The 16,645-nt window shown below is 36.5% G+C and overlaps 2 pseudogenes; both read left to right on the forward strand.

Moving 5' to 3' along the window:
• Positions 1-7,266, forward strand: part of LOC138927011 (large subunit ribosomal RNA) — a 7,489-nt pseudogene extending 223 nt beyond the window's left edge.
• An 8,772-nt stretch (positions 7,267-16,038) lies between these two features.
• Positions 16,039-16,216, forward strand: LOC138927014 (5.8S ribosomal RNA; annotated as a pseudogene).
• The last annotated feature ends 429 nt before the right edge of the window (positions 16,217-16,645 follow it).

Genomic DNA, 16,645 nt, shown 5'->3' on the forward strand with positions numbered 1-16,645 from the left:
ATAGAGGGTGCCAGGCCCGTATAACGTTAATGATTACTAGATGATGTTTCCAAAGAGTCGTGTTGCTTGATAGTGCAGCACTAAGTGGGTGGTAAACTCCATCTAAAACTAAATATAACCATGAGACCGATAGTAAACAAGTACCGTGAGGGAAAGTTGAAAAGAACTCTGAATAGAGAGTTAAATAGTACGTGAAACTGCTTAGAGGTTAAGCCCGATGAACCTGAATATCCATTATGGAAAATTCATCATTAAAGTTATAATATTTAAATAATATTATAGAAATAGTGTGCATTTTTTCCATATAAGGACATTGTAATCTATTAACATATATAATTTATCATAAAATATGACTTATAGTTTATTCAAATTATTATGCTTGCATTTTAACATAGGATAAATGTCATTAATTTGATAAAGTGTTGATAGATTAATAAGAATACAGTGCGTTAATTTTTCGGAATTATATAATGGCATAATTATCATTGATTTTTGTGTTTATTATATGCACTTGTATGATTAACAATGCGAAAGATTCAGGATACCTTCGGGACCCGTCTTGAAACACGGACCAAGGAGTCTAACATATGTGCAAGTTATTGGGATATAAACCTAATAGCGTAATTAACTTGACTATTAATGGGATTAGTTTTTTAACTATTTTATAGTTAATTAACACAATCCCGGGGCGTTCTATATAGTTATGTATAATAATATTTATATTATTTATGCCTCTAACTGGAACGTACCTTGAGCAGATATGCTGTGACCCGAAAGATGGTGAACTATACTTGATCAGGTTGAAGTCAGGGGAAACCCTGATGGAAGACCGAAACAGTTCTGACGTGCAAATCGATTGTCAGAATTGAGTATAGGGGCGAAAGACCAATCGAACCATCTAGTAGCTGGTTCCTTCCGAAGTTTCCCTCAGGATAGCTGGTGCATTTTAATGTTATATAAAATAATCTTATCTGGTAAAGCGAATGATTAGAGGCCTTAGGGTCGAAACGATCTTAACCTATTCTCAAACTTTAAATGGGTAAGAACCTTAACTTTCTTGATATGAAGTTTAAGGTTATGATATAATGTGCCCAGTGGGCCACTTTTGGTAAGCAGAACTGGCGCTGTGGGATGAACCAAACGTAATGTTACGGTGCCCAAATTAACAACTCATGCAGAAACCATGAAAGGCGTTGGTTGCTTAAAACAGCAGGACGGTGATCATGGAAGTCGAAATCCGCTAAGGAGTGTGTAACAACTCACCTGCCGAAGCAACTAGCCCTTAAAATGGATGGCGCTTAAGTTGTATACCTATACATTACCGCTAAAGTAGATGATTTATATTACTTGTAATATAAATTTTGAAACTTTAGTGAGTAGGAAGGTACAATGGTATGCGTAGAAGTGTTTGGCGTAAGCCTGCATGGAGCTGCTATTGGTACAGATCTTGGTGGTAGTAGCAAATAATCGAATGAGACCTTGGAGGACTGAAGTGGAGAAGGGTTTCGTGTGAACAGTGGTTGATCACGAGTTAGTCGGTCCTAAGTTCAAGGCGAAAGCCGAAAATTTTCAAGTAAAAATAAATATTACAATTATTGTGAAAATTATATACTTGAATAATTTTGAACGAAAGGGAATACGGTTCCAATTCCGTAACCTGTTGAGTATCCGTTTGTTATTAAATATGGGCCTCGTGCTCATCCTGGCAACAGGAACGACCATAAAGAAGCCGTCGAGAGATATCGGAAGAGTTTTCTTTTCTGTTTTATAGTCGTACTACCATGGAAGTCTTTCGCAGAGAGATATGGTAGATGGGCTAGAAGAGCATGACATATACTGTTGTGTCGATATTTTCTCCTCGGACCTTGAAAATTTATGGTGGGGATACGCAAACTTCTCAACAGGCCGTACCAATATCCGCAGCTGGTCTCCAAGGTGAAGAGTCTCTAGTCGATAGAATAATGTAGGTAAGGGAAGTCGGCAAATTAGATCCGTAACTTCGGGATAAGGATTGGCTCTGAAGATTGAGATAGTCGGGCTTGATTGGGAAACAATAATATGGTTTATGTGCTCGTTCTGGGTAAATAGAGTTATAATCATTTATGGTTGTAACTTGTTCCCCGGATAGTTTAGTTACGTATCCAATTGTGGAACTTTCTTGCTAAAATTTTTAAGAATACTAGTTGGGTCAAACCAATTAGTTCTTATTAATTATAACGATTATCAATTAACAATCAATTCAGAACTGGCACGGACTTGGGGAATCCGACTGTCTAATTAAAACAAAGCATTGTGATGGCCCTAGCGGGTGTTGACACAATGTGATTTCTGCCCAGTGCTCTGAATGTCAAAGTGAAGAAATTCAAGTAAGCGCGGGTCAACGGCGGGAGTAACTATGACTCTCTTAAGGAGAATTGGATTTGATCGCGTAGAGTGGGTGCAATTCCGTAACTCGTAAATCATACGATCAAGTCAAGTCGACTCAAAACCTCCTCGTGGTATTCTCTGGGTACTAGCTTTTGCTGGTAGCTGATTTGAGCGGCGGAGGGGTCCCTGGGGTTACCAGCCCCTTGGACCCCTTATAAACATATTGGTGCAGAAACTAACAACGAGCCTCGGATAATTGATGATATATTAGGAAGAGGAGAGTCCACGGCTACTAGTCTGGATGCTAGCAACCAGTATGAACGTGGTGCAGCGGTTAACCTTTCAGGTCGGGTGCCCTGCACGATATGTGGAATGTCGTTCAACTCCAAGAGGGGTTTGGGCGTCCACATGTCACATCGACACAAAGACGAACTTGATACACAACGTCTTCGTGTTGATAAAAAAGCGAGGTGGTCAGAGGAAGAAACGTTGATGATGGCGAGAAAGGAGGTCGAGCTTGCAGCAAGTGGTATTCGACATCTAAATAAAAAGCTAGCGGAAATTTTTACACACCGCAGTTCCGATGCAATTTCTTCATATCGGAAGAGGGGTGAATATAAGGCAAAACTGGAACAGATAAGAGGGCAATCTGTTCCCACCCCAGAAGCATTAGAGTCGAATACCTCACAGCGCCGCCCTAGTAATAGCGAGCAAAACCGACGAGTATCAACATCATCTTCGGGACCAATCAGACCACACGAACAGACGAACAGCGAAATCCTCAGGGTACTACAGGGCTTTGCCCCAGTAGTATGCGATTCCCGGTGGAGAGCCGAGGTCCTGCAAACTATCGTAGATAATGCGCAGGTCTCGGGACAGGAAACCACTCTCCAAAGTTTATCTTGCTATCTCATGGAAATTTTTCCGCCACGGAATGAACCGCACATTCTGACGAGGCCCCGAACGGAGCCTCGAAATATGAGACAGCGTAGAAGGCAGCAGTACGCTAGGGTTCAGCGTAACTGGGATAAACATCCGGGAAGATGCATAAAGTCCCTGCTGGAGGGCGCTGACGAGTCGGTGCAGCCACCCCAGGAAATTATGGAGCCATATTGGAGACAGATAATGACCACGCCTAGCTCAAGCTCCATCGAACACGCCTCGTTCCACATGGAACATTCGTTGGAGAGAGTATGGTCCGCTGTGAACCAGCGCGATCTTAGGGCCCATAAGGTCAAATTATCAGGTTCTCCAGGCCCGGACGGGATTACTCCAAGAACTGCCAGGAGTATCCCCGATGGCATTATGCTACGCATAATGAACTTAATTCTCTGGTGTGGGAGACTTCCGTACTCCATCCGTCTGGCCAGAACCATCTTCATCCCGAAGATGGCGACGGCAAGTCGTCCGCAAGACTATCGTCCTATTTCAGTCCCCTCGGTTTTGGTTAGGCAACTAAATGCCATTTTGGCAGCCCGGTTGATTAGTGCAGTCAACTGGGATTCGCGTCAGCGAGGGTTCCTACCGACCGATGGGTGTGCTGACAATACGACGATTGTTGATTTAGTTCTAAGGGAACATCATAAGCGATTTAAATCGTGCTACATCGGGACCCTCGATGTTAGTAAAGCCTTTGATGCGGTAGCTCACAAAGCGGTCTACAACACATTGGCTTCGTATGGTGCCCCACAAGGACTAATCAACTACATACGGAATTCGTACGAGGGCGGCGGCACAATGCTAACTGGGAACGGGTGGGTTTCAAGGGAGTTCATTCCTGCAAGAGGCGTCAAGCAGGGTGACCCTTTGTCTCCCATACTATTTAATCTGGTCATTGACCGGTTACTTAGGTCCTTACCCAGTGAGATTGGTGCCAAAGTCGGAAACGCTATGACAAATGCGGCTGCGTTCGCAGATGATATAGTCCTTTTTGCGGAAACTCCGATGGGCCTTCAGAAATTGTTGGACACCACAGTTGGCTTTCTCTCCTCTGTGGGCCTCACCCTTAACACTGACAAGTGTTTCACTGTCAGCATAAAGGGGCAAGCCAAGCAAAAGTGTACTGTCGTGGAACGGCGGAGCTTTTTGATTGGTGAGCGCGAGGTTCCTTCACTGAAGCGCACTGACGAGTGGAAGTATTTAGGGATTAAATTCACTGCGGATGGGCGGGTCCGGTACAATCCAGCTGAGGAGTTGCAACCGAAGCTGTTGAGATTGACTCGGGCCCCCCTGAAGCCACAGCAGAAGTTATTTGCCCTTCGGACTGTCCTTATCCCACAACTCTATCACAAGCTGACCCTTGGGAGTGTGACGATAGGCGTTCTGAAGAAATTTGACACATTGGTTCGATATACCGCACGGAAGTGGTTGAGGCTTCCGGTAGACGTACCAACTTCTTTTTTCCATGCCCCCCACAAAAGTGGGGGTCTCGGGTTACCATCGTTGAGATGGATAGCACCGATGCTTCGTTTGAAGCGATTGAGCAGTATAAAATGGCCTCACCTCGAGCAATCCGAGGTAGCCAGCTCTTTCGTGGAAGACGAAATGCGGAGGGCCCGGGATAGGCTTCAGGCTGGAAGTCAAGAGTTGTTAACCCGTCTACAGGTAGATTCGTACTTGGCAAATAGGTTGCACATGTCTGTTGATGGTGGCGGGCTCCGTGAAGCAGAGCGTTTTGCTCCGCAACACGGATGGGTTGTCCAACCCACGCGTTTGCTAACAGGAAGGGAATATACAGAAGGAATCAAACTGCGGATAAATGCCCTACCCTCAAGGTCTCGTACCACGAGGGGAAGGCACGAATTGGGAAGACGGTGCCGTGCAGGATGTGATGCTCCCGAAACAACAAACCACATCTTGCAGCAATGCTATCGTACTCATGGGAGGAGGGTAGCTAGGCACGACGGCGTAGTAAATCTAATCAAGCGGGGACTTGAGAGGAAAGGCTGCGTCGTTCATGTTGAACCAAGTCTGCAGGGCGAGACCGGATTGAATAAACCCGACCTGGTAGCTATCCGACAAAATCACATTTATGTGATTGACGCGCAGGTAGTGACTGACGGACATTCTCTCGACCAAGCGCATCAGCGCAAAGTCGAGAAGTACGAGACACCGGACATACGGACGAATTTGCGGAGACTTTTCGGCTCGCAACATGTTGTTGAGTTCCATTCCGCCACTGTGAACTGGAGAGGAATTGGAGCGGTCAGTCGGTAAAGGGGCCGATTGCTTCAGACCTCCTCAGCACGAGTTATGGTCATACCATTAGCGTCCGGGTAATCAGTGGTAGTCTCTGGAGTTGGCGACAATTATGTATCTGTCGGGATACACGCGTGATTGGACTTAGTCATGCATCACGTTCATATTAAAAGCTTGCTGCCGTAGCATAACATCTAAAAACGGCATAAAATTCGCTTAAAAACGAGGCGGTTTTTTAGTACGTAGGCGTCTTCTGGGTCGTATGAACCCACAAGATGAATCGTGCATGCACACTCTTATTGGCTAAATAACATCATAACCTGAGTGTGTATCTTTTGAAGATTTTTACGATCCTTAGCGAACAAAAAAAAAAAAAAAAAAAAATAGCCAAATGCCTCGTCATCTAATTAGTGACGCGCATGAATGGATTAACGAGATTCCTTCTGTCCCTATCTACTATCTAGCGAAACCACAGCCAAGGGAACGGGCTTGGAATAATTAGCGGGGAAAGAAGACCCTTTTGAGCTTGACTCTAATCTGGCAGTGTAAGGAGACATAAGAGGTGTAGAATAAGTGGGAGATATTAGACTTCGGTTTGGTATCGACAATGAAATACCACTACTCTTATTGTTTCCTTACTTACTTGATTAAATGGAACGTGTATCATTTCCTAGCCATTATACGGATATATTTATTATATCTTATGGTATTGGGTTTTGATGCAAGCTTCTTGATCAAAGTATCACGAGTTTGTTATATAATCGCAAACAAATTCTTTAATGAGAGATGCATTCATGTATTATCGATTTGAAAATTTGGTATAACTCCAATTACTCAGGTATGATCCAATTCAAGGACATTGCCAGGTAGGGAGTTTGACTGGGGCGGTACATCTCTCAAATAATAACGGAGGTGTCCCAAGGCCAGCTCAGTGCGGACAGAAACCACACATAGAGCAAAAGGGCAAATGCTGACTTGATCTCGGTGTTCAGTACACACAGGGACAGCAAAAGCTCGGCCTATCGATCCTTTTGGTTTAAAGAGTTTTTAACAAGAGGTGTCAGAAAAGTTACCATAGGGATAACTGGCTTGTGGCGGCCAAGCGTTCATAGCGACGTCGCTTTTTGATCCTTCGATGTCGGCTCTTCCTATCATTGTGAAGCAAAATTCACCAAGCGTTGGATTGTTCACCCATGCAAGGGAACGTGAGCTGGGTTTAGACCGTCGTGAGACAGGTTAGTTTTACCCTACTAATGACAAAACGTTGTTGCGACAGCATTCCTGCGTAGTACGAGAGGAACCGCAGGTACGGACCAATGGCACAATACTTGTTCGAGCGAACAGTGGTATGACGCTACGTCCGTTGGATTATGCCTGAACGCCTCTAAGGTCGTATCCGTGCTGGACTGCAATGATAAATAAGGGGCAATTTGCATTGTATGGCTTCTAAACCATTTAAAGTTTATTATTTATATTTTAAACGACAATGGATGTGATGCCAATGTAATTTGTAACATAGTAAATTGGGAGGATCTTTGATCACCTGATGCCATGCTAGTTACATATGAAAACATTATTTAATACAATGACAAAGCCTAGAATCAATTGTAAACGACTTTTGTAACGGGCAAGGTGTTGTAAGTGGTTGAGCAGCTGCCATACTGCGATCCACTGAAGCTTATCCTTTGCTTGATGATTCGAAATATAAAAAAAATGTAAATATGCATGTGTAAATATGTATATTTAGTATAAAAAATCTTTATATGCTATATCTAAGAAAGCATATAAGGATTTATCACGGGTTGTCCACGTTTCCCTACTAATTGTGGCCTACTAACTGTTTCGTCATCTTATTAGTGACGTGAAAAATGAAAATAATATTTTTCATTTATATTGTTATAAGTCTTAAACCTTAAGACGGCGGGAGTTGAATTACTTTCGTTTAGGTAGCCAAATGCCTCGTCATCTTATTAGTGACGTGAAAAATGAAAATAATATTTTTCATTTATATTGTTATAAGTCTTAAACCTTATAACGGCGGAAGATGAATTACTTTCTTTTAGGTAGCCAAATGCCTCGTCATCTTATTAGTGACGTGAAAAATGAAAATAATATTTTTCATTTATATTGTTATAAGTCTTAAACTTTAAGACGGCGGGAGTTGAATTACTTTCGCATAGGTAGCCAAATGCCTCGTCATCTTATTAGTGACGCGCATGATTCAATTCAAGAGATTCCTTCTGTCCCTATTTAAAACCTCACGGATATTAAAAATATTAAACATATATTGTTATAAGTCTTAAACCTTAAGACGGCGGGAGTTGAATTACTTTCGCATAGGTAGCCAAATGCCTCGTCATCTTATTAGTGACGCGCATGATTCAATTCAAGAGATTCCTTCTGTCCCTATTTAAAACCTCACGGATATTAAAAATATTAAACATATATTGTTATAAGTCTTAAACCTTAAGACGGCGGGAGTTGAATTACTTTCGCATAGGTAGCCAAATGCCTCGTCATCTTATTAGTGACGTGAAAAATGAAAATAATATTTTTCATTTATATTGTTATAAGTCTTAAACTTTAAGACGGCGGGAGTTGAATTACTTTCGCATAGGTAGCCAAATGCCTCGTCATCTTATTAGTGACGTGAAAAATGAAAATAATATTTTTCATTTATATTGTTATAAGTCTTAAACCTTATAACGGCGGAAGATGAATTACTTTCGTTTAGGTAGCCAAATGCCTCGTCATCTTAATAGTGACGTGAAAAATGAAAATAATATTTTTCATTTATATTGTTATAAGTCTTAAACTTTAAGACGGCGGGAGTTGAATTACTTTCGCATAGGTAGCCAAATGCCTCGTCATCTTATTAGTGACGTGAAAAATGAAAATAATATTTTTCATTTATATTGTTATAAGTCTTAAACCTTATAACGGCGGAAGATGAATTACTTTCGTTTAGGTAGCCAAATGCCTCGTCATCTTATTAGTGACGTGAAAAATGAAAATAATATTTTTCATTTATATTGTTATAAGTCTTAAACTTTAAGACGGCGGGAGTTGAATTACTTTCGCATAGGTAGCCAAATGCCTTGTCATCTTATTAGTGACGCGCATGATTCAATTCAAGAGATTCCTTCTGTCCCTATTTAAAACCTCACGGATATTAAAAATATTAAACATATATTGTTATAAGTCTTAAACCTTAAGACGGCGGGAGTTGAATTACTTTCGCATAGGTAGCCAAATGCCTCGTCATCTTATTAGTGACGCGCATGATTCAATTCAAGAGATTCCTTCTGTCCCTATTTAAAACCTCACGGATATTAAAAATATTAAACATATATTGTTATAAGTCTTAAACCTTAAGACGGCGGGAGTTGAATTACTTTCGCATAGGTAGCCAAATGCCTCGTCATCTTATTAGTGACGCGCATGATTCAATTCAAGAGATTCCTTCTGTCCCTATTTAAAACCTCACGGATATTAAAAATATTAAACATATATTGTTATAAGTCTTAAACCTTAAGACGGCGGGAGTTGAATTACTTTCGCATAGGTAGCCAAATGCCTTGTCATCTTATTAGTGACGCGCATGATTCAATTCAAGAGATTCCTTCTGTCCCTATTTAAAACCTCACGGATATTAAAAATATTAAACATATATTGTTATAAGTCTTAAACCTTAAGACGGCGGGAGTTGAATTACTTTCGCATAGGTAGCCAAATGCCTCGTCATCTTATTAGTGACGCGCATGATTCAATTCAAGAGATTCCTTCTGTCCCTATTTAAAACCTCACGGATATTAAAAATATTAAACATATATTGTTATAAGTCTTAAACCTTAAGACGGCGGGAGTTGAATTACTTTCGCATAGGTAGCCAAATGCCTCGTCATCTTATTAGTGACGCGCATGATTCAATTCAAGAGATTCCTTCTGTCCCTATTTAAAACCTCACGGATATTAAAAATATTAAACATATATTGTTATAAGTCTTAAACCTTAAGACGGCGGGAGTTGAATTACTTTCGCATAGGTAGCCAAATGCCTCGTCATCTTATTAGTGACGCGCATGATTCAATTCAAGAGATTCCTTCTGTCCCTATTTAAAACCTCACGGATATTAAAATATTAAACATATATTGTTATAAGTCTTAAACCTTAAGACGGCGGGAGTTGAATTACTTTCGCATAGGTAGCCAAATGCCTCGTCATCTTATTAGTGACGCGCATGATTCAATTCAAGAGATTCCTTCTGTCCCTATTTAAAAACTCACGAATATTAAAAATATTAAAAATATTTTCATATGGATATGCAATCGTATGGATATCCAAATATGTGTGGGAAAGTCGTACTTCCTATACGATAAATGACCGGATTGACGAAACCGTGTTCAAAAGGTATACAGGGTAGGTTGTGTTCGCCCGACCAATATAATATTAAAATAATATTATATTAAACAGAAGACCGCGAGTATTAATATATAAGCATATGGTTATGAATACATATGCATATAACATATATGAAAATATATGAATATATAAAAAAAATATATATGAATATGAAAATATTTATATGTATATGGAATATATGGTAGGTGATGATGTTAGCCTACCATATAATATATAATATAATAATTTAATTATATTATATTAAATATGGAAATATTAAAAATATATTAAAAATATTAAAAATATTTTCATATGGATATGCAATCGTATGGATATCCAAATATGTGTGGGAAAGTCATACTTCCCATACAATAAATGACCGGATTGACGAAACCGTGTTCAAAAAGGTATATAGGGTAGGTGGTGTTCAGCCTGCCAATATAATATTAAAATAATATTATATTAAACAGAAGACCGCCAGTATTAATATATGAGCATATGGTTATGAATACATATGCATATAACATATATGAAAATATATGAATATAAAAAAATATATATGGATATGAAAATATTTATATGTATATGAAATATATGGTAGGTGATGGTGATAGCCTACCATATAATATATAATATAATAATTTAATTATATTATATTAAATATGGAAATATTAAAAATATATTAAAAATATTAAAAATATTTTCATATGGATATGCAATCGTATGGATATCCAAATATGTGTGGGAAAGTCATACTTCCCATACAATAAATGACCGGATTGACGAAACCGTGTTCAAAAAGGTATATAGGGTAGGTGGTGTTCAGCCTGCCAATATAATATTAAAATAATATTATATTAAACAGAAGACCGCCAGTATTAATATATAAGCATATGGTTATGAATACATATGCATATAACATATATGAAAATATATGAATATAAAAAATATATATGGATATGAAAATATTTATATTTATATGAAATATATGGTAGGTGATGGTGATAGCCTACAACAGAATATATAATATAATAATTTAATTATATTATATTAAATATGGAAATATTAAAAATATATTAAAAATATTAAAAATATTTTCATATGGATATGCAATCGTATGGATATCCAAATATGTGTGGGAAAGTCATACTTCCCATACAATAAATGACCGGATTGACGAAACCGTGTTCAAAAAGGTATATAGGGTAGGTGGTGTTCGGCCTACCAATATAATATTAAAATAATATTATATTAAACAGAAGACCGCCAGTATTAATATATGAGCATATGGTTATGAATACATATGCATATAACATATATGAAAATATATGAATATAAAAAAATATATATGGATATGAAAATATTTATATGTATATGAAATATATGGTAGGTGATGGTGATAGCCTACCATATAATATATAATATAATAATTTAATTATATTATATTAAATATGGAAATATTAAAAATATATTAAAAATATTAAAAATATTTTCATATGGATATGCAATCGTATGGATATCCAAATATGTGTGGGAAAGTCATACTTCCCATACAATAAATGACCGGATTGACGAAACCGTGTTCAAAAAGGTATATAGGGTAGGTGGTGTTCGGCCTACCAATATAATATTAAAATAATATTATATTAAACAGAAGACCGCCAGTATTAATATATAAGCATATGGTTATGAATACATATGCATATAACATATATGAAAATATATGAATATAAAAAAATATATATGGATATGAAAATATTTATATGTATATGAAATATATGGTAGGTGATGGGATAGCCTACCATATAATTATATAATATAATAATTTAATTATATTATATTAAATATGGAAATATTAAAATATATTAAAAATATTAAAAATATTTTCATATGGATATGCAATCGTATGGATATCCAAATATGTGTGGGAAAGTCATACTTCCCATACAATAAATGACCGGATTGACGAAACCGTGTTCAAAAAGGTATATAGGGTAGGTGGTGTTCAGCCTGCCAATATAATATTAAAATAATATTATATTAAACAGAAGACCGCCAGTATTAATATATGAGCATATGGTTATGAATACATATGCATATAACATATATGAAAATATATGAATAAAAAAAATATATATGGATATGAAATATTTATATGTATATGAAATATATGGTAGGTGATGGGGATAGCCTACCATATAATATATAATATAATAATATTTATTATATTATAATAAATATGGAAATATTAAATTATTTTTCATATGGATATGGATATGGATATGGATATGGATATACATATTCATATGGATATACTAAAAATATACTGAATATACCGCTGAGTATATTTAGGTGAGGGTAAAAAGGCAAATAAATACCCAGCTTGACGAAAGTGTGTTCAAAAAGGTATATAGGGTAGGTGGTGTCGTCCTACCAATATAGTATATTATTTATATTATATGAATATACTAAAATACCGATGAGTATTTTAGGTGAGGGAAGAAGGCAAATAAATACCCCAGCTTGACGAAAGTGTGGTCAAAAAGGTATATATGGTAGGTGGTGTAAGCCTATCTATATAATATAACATACTATATTATATATTATATACACTATATTGTATACTAGATATATCGTTGAGCGTCTACGTCTTATTATAAATTATAATTTGACAAGTTTCCAATTATTATCGTTAATTTCTGGTTCTAGGCAAATAAAAATTTCTTTTTATTATATCCTAGTAAGTATATGGAATTAAATTTAATTTCATATACTATATGATAATAGTAGTAATATTATTATTATTATTATTGTATAAATAAATATGAATAAACTATATATATGAAAATATATAAATATATGAAAATTAAAAAGTGCTTAGTTTTATATCATATAAAACTAGACTTTTATATACAAAAAAATAAATTTTAAATTTATTATCAAAATACATATGCGATAATTTATTATAAAATTAAGCAATATATATATGTGAAAATATATACAAATTGTTGTATGTGAAAATATAAAGATATTTTAGAATTAAATATATGCATAATATTGTATTTTATTAAAAAAATATTAAAGAAGGCTTATATAAATAAAAAGACCGCCCGCTCATATAAATACCCTAACACAAACGAGGGTTTTAAGAAAAAGCCATGAAAAAAATTACCCTGAGGTGTATGCGTTGGGCACCCGAGGGATATATTATAAATATATATATATATATATATATTTTAAATAAATGAACGAATATTAATGCCATATAATAATTGGCCAAATTCGTTATATTTTAATTTTATACAATATTTGCAATATTTATTTTCTATATATCAATATGAAAATGAAATATATCAAAGATATAAACATTATTCTGGTTGATCCTGCCAGTAGTTATATGCTTGTCTCAAAGATTAAGCCATGCATGTCTAAGTACACACGCATTAAAAGTGAAACCGCAAAAGGCTCATTATATCAGTTATGGTTCCTTAGATCGTTAACAGTTACTTGGATAACTGTGGTAATTCTAGAGCTAATACATGCAATTAAAACATGAACCTTATGGGACATGTGCTTTTATTAGGCTAAAACCAAGCGATCGCAAGATCGTTATATTGGTTGAACTCTAGATAACATGCAGATCGTATGGTCTTGTACCGACGACAGATCTTTCAAATGTCTGCCCTATCAACTTTTGATGGTAGTATCTAGGACTACCATGGTTGCAAACGGGTAACGGGGAATCAGGGTTCGATTCCGGAGAGGCAGCCTGAGGAACGGCTACCACATATAAGGAGGGCGGCCGGCCCGTAGATTACCCACTCCCAGCTCGGGGAGATAGGGGCCGACAATACCAATACCGGACTCATATCCAAGGCCCTGTAATTGGAATGAGTACACTTTAAATCCTTTAACAAGGACCAATTGGAGGGCAAGTCTGGTGCCAGCAGCCGCGGTAATTCCAGCTCCAATAGCGTATATTAAAGTTGTTGCGGTTAAAACGTTCGTAGTTGAACTTGTGCTTCATACGGGTAGTACAACATACAATTGTAGTTAGTACTATACCTTTATGTATGTAAGCGTATTACCGGTGGAGTTCTTATATATGTTTTAAATACTTGTAGGGTTTCATATCTTCCTGCTATTTAAAAACCTGCATTAGTGCTCGTAAACGACTGTTTTTATTGTGGCCGGTACAATTACTTTGAACAAATTAGAGTGCTTAAAGGCAGGCTTCAAATGCCTGAATATTCTGTGCATGGGATAATGAAATAAGACCTCTGTTCTGCTTTCATTGGTTTCAGATCAAGAGGTAATGATTAATAGAAGCAGTTTGGGGGCATTAGTATTACGACGCGAGAGGTGAAATTCTTGGACCGTCGTAAGACTAACTTAAGCGAAAGCATTTGCCAAAGATGTTTTCATTAATCAAGAACGAAAGTTAGAGGTTCGAAGGCGATCAGATACCGCCCTAGTTCTAACCATAACGATCCCAGCTAGCAATTGGGTGTAGCTACTTTGATGGCTCTCTCAGTCGCTTCCCGGGAAACCAAAGCCTTTGGGCGCCGGGGGAAGTATGGTTGCAAAGCTGGAGCTGAAGGGAATTGGCGGAAGGGCACCACCAGGAGTGGAGCCGGCGGCTGAATTTGGCTCAAGCCGGGGAAACTTACCAGGTCCGAACATAAGTGTGTAAGACAGATTGATAGCTCTTTCTCGAATCTATGGGTGGTGGTGCATGGCCGTTCTAGTTCGTGGAGTGATTTGTCTGGTTAATTCCGATAACGAACGAGACTCAAATATATTAAATAGATATCTTCAGGATTATGGTGTTGAAGCTTATATAGCCTTCATTCATGGTAGCAGTAAAATGTTTATTGTGTTTGAATGTGTTTATATAAGTGGAGCCGTACCTGTTGGTTTGTCCCATTATAAGGATACTAGCTTCTTAAATGCAACAACTGCGTCTAGCACTAATGCGACTGAGAAATAACAGGTCTGTGATGCCCTTAGATGTCCTGGGCTGCACGCGCGCTACAATGAAAGTATCAACGTGTATTTCCTAGACCGAGAGGTCCGGGTAAACCGCTGAACCACTTTCATGCTTGGGATTGTGAACTGAAACTGTTCACATGAACTTGGAATTCCCTAGTAAGTGTGAGTCATTAACTCGCATTGATTACGTCCCTGCCCTTTGTGCACACCGCCCGTCGCTACTACCGATTGAATTATTTAGTGAGGTCTCCGGACGTGATCACTGTGACGCCTTGTGTGTTACGGTTGTTTCGCAGAAGTTGACCGAACTTGATTATTTAGAGGAAGTAAAAGTCGTAACAAGGTTTCCGTAGGTGAACCTGCGGAAGGATCATTATTGAATGAATCTTATCCGTTATTAAATATTTATTATATATAAATATATAAATAAAAATTACCCAAAAATAAAAGACATATATATTATATTGAATATATAGACCATTTGTTGTCTTCAATATAAATTGCGTGTATATTTAATTAATATACATGCGTTGCGTGATGTATTGTTCATATTAAATTATGCGCATACATTGATAATGCAACACCTAAAATATACATTGTTGTACCTGATATACAGGTTATGCTTTATATAATATTAAAACAATATAAATTATATTTATATTGATTATATAAAACTAAGACATTTCGCAACAATTATTTTAGGTATATAAAAAAATAAACATATTTTATATGTTTAAATATAGACGAATATATTGAATATAAATTGCGTGTATATTTAATTAATAATACATGCGTTGCGTGATGTATTGTTCATATTAAATTATGCGCATACATTGATAAATGCAACACTAAAATATACATTGTTGTACCTGATATACAGGTTAATGCTTTATATAATATTAAAACAAATATAATTATATTTATATTGATTATATAAAAACTAAGACATTTCGCAACAATTATTTTAGGTATAAAAATAACTTTATTGAAGGAAATGATATATGCCGGTTAAATGGTGTATTTTTAATTTCTTTCAATAAAAACATAATTGACTAATTGTATATTTCTATATATTTCTAAAACTCTAAGCGATGGATCACTCGGCTCATGGGTCAATGATGAACGCAGCAAACAGTGCGTCATCGTGTGAACTGCAGGACACATAACATCGACATTTTGAACGCATATCGCAGTCCATGCTGTTATGTACTTTAATTAATTTTATAGTGCTGCTTGGACTACATATGGTTGAGGGTTGTAAGACTATGCTAATAAAGTTGCTTATTATTATATATTTTTATAATGTATATGCATATGGTATATTATTGGATATATTTATATATTCATAATATTAAATATAAAGCATTATCTCAAATATTTATAAAAGAAAAAATGAAGATATACAATTCTTTCTTTTTTCAATTCAAATAATACTGAGAAATGTCTAGCATAAAAAAAAATTAAATTTTTTTTAACTAGAATTGTCTCTTATTTTAAAGATGCGAAAATTGAAATATATCAAATATATTGTTCTTCATAGAGATATATTGTTTATATATATATATACATTGCTTTATACAAACCTCAACTCATATGGGACTACCCCCTGAATTTAAGCATATTAATTAGGGGAGGAAAAGAAACTAACAAGGATTTTCTTAGTAGCGGCGAGCGAAAAGAAATCAGT

Source organism: Drosophila bipectinata, unplaced genomic scaffold (genome assembly GCF_030179905.1).
Source record: "Drosophila bipectinata strain 14024-0381.07 unplaced genomic scaffold, DbipHiC1v2 scaffold_144, whole genome shotgun sequence".
Taxonomy (NCBI): domain Eukaryota; kingdom Metazoa; phylum Arthropoda; class Insecta; order Diptera; family Drosophilidae; genus Drosophila; species Drosophila bipectinata.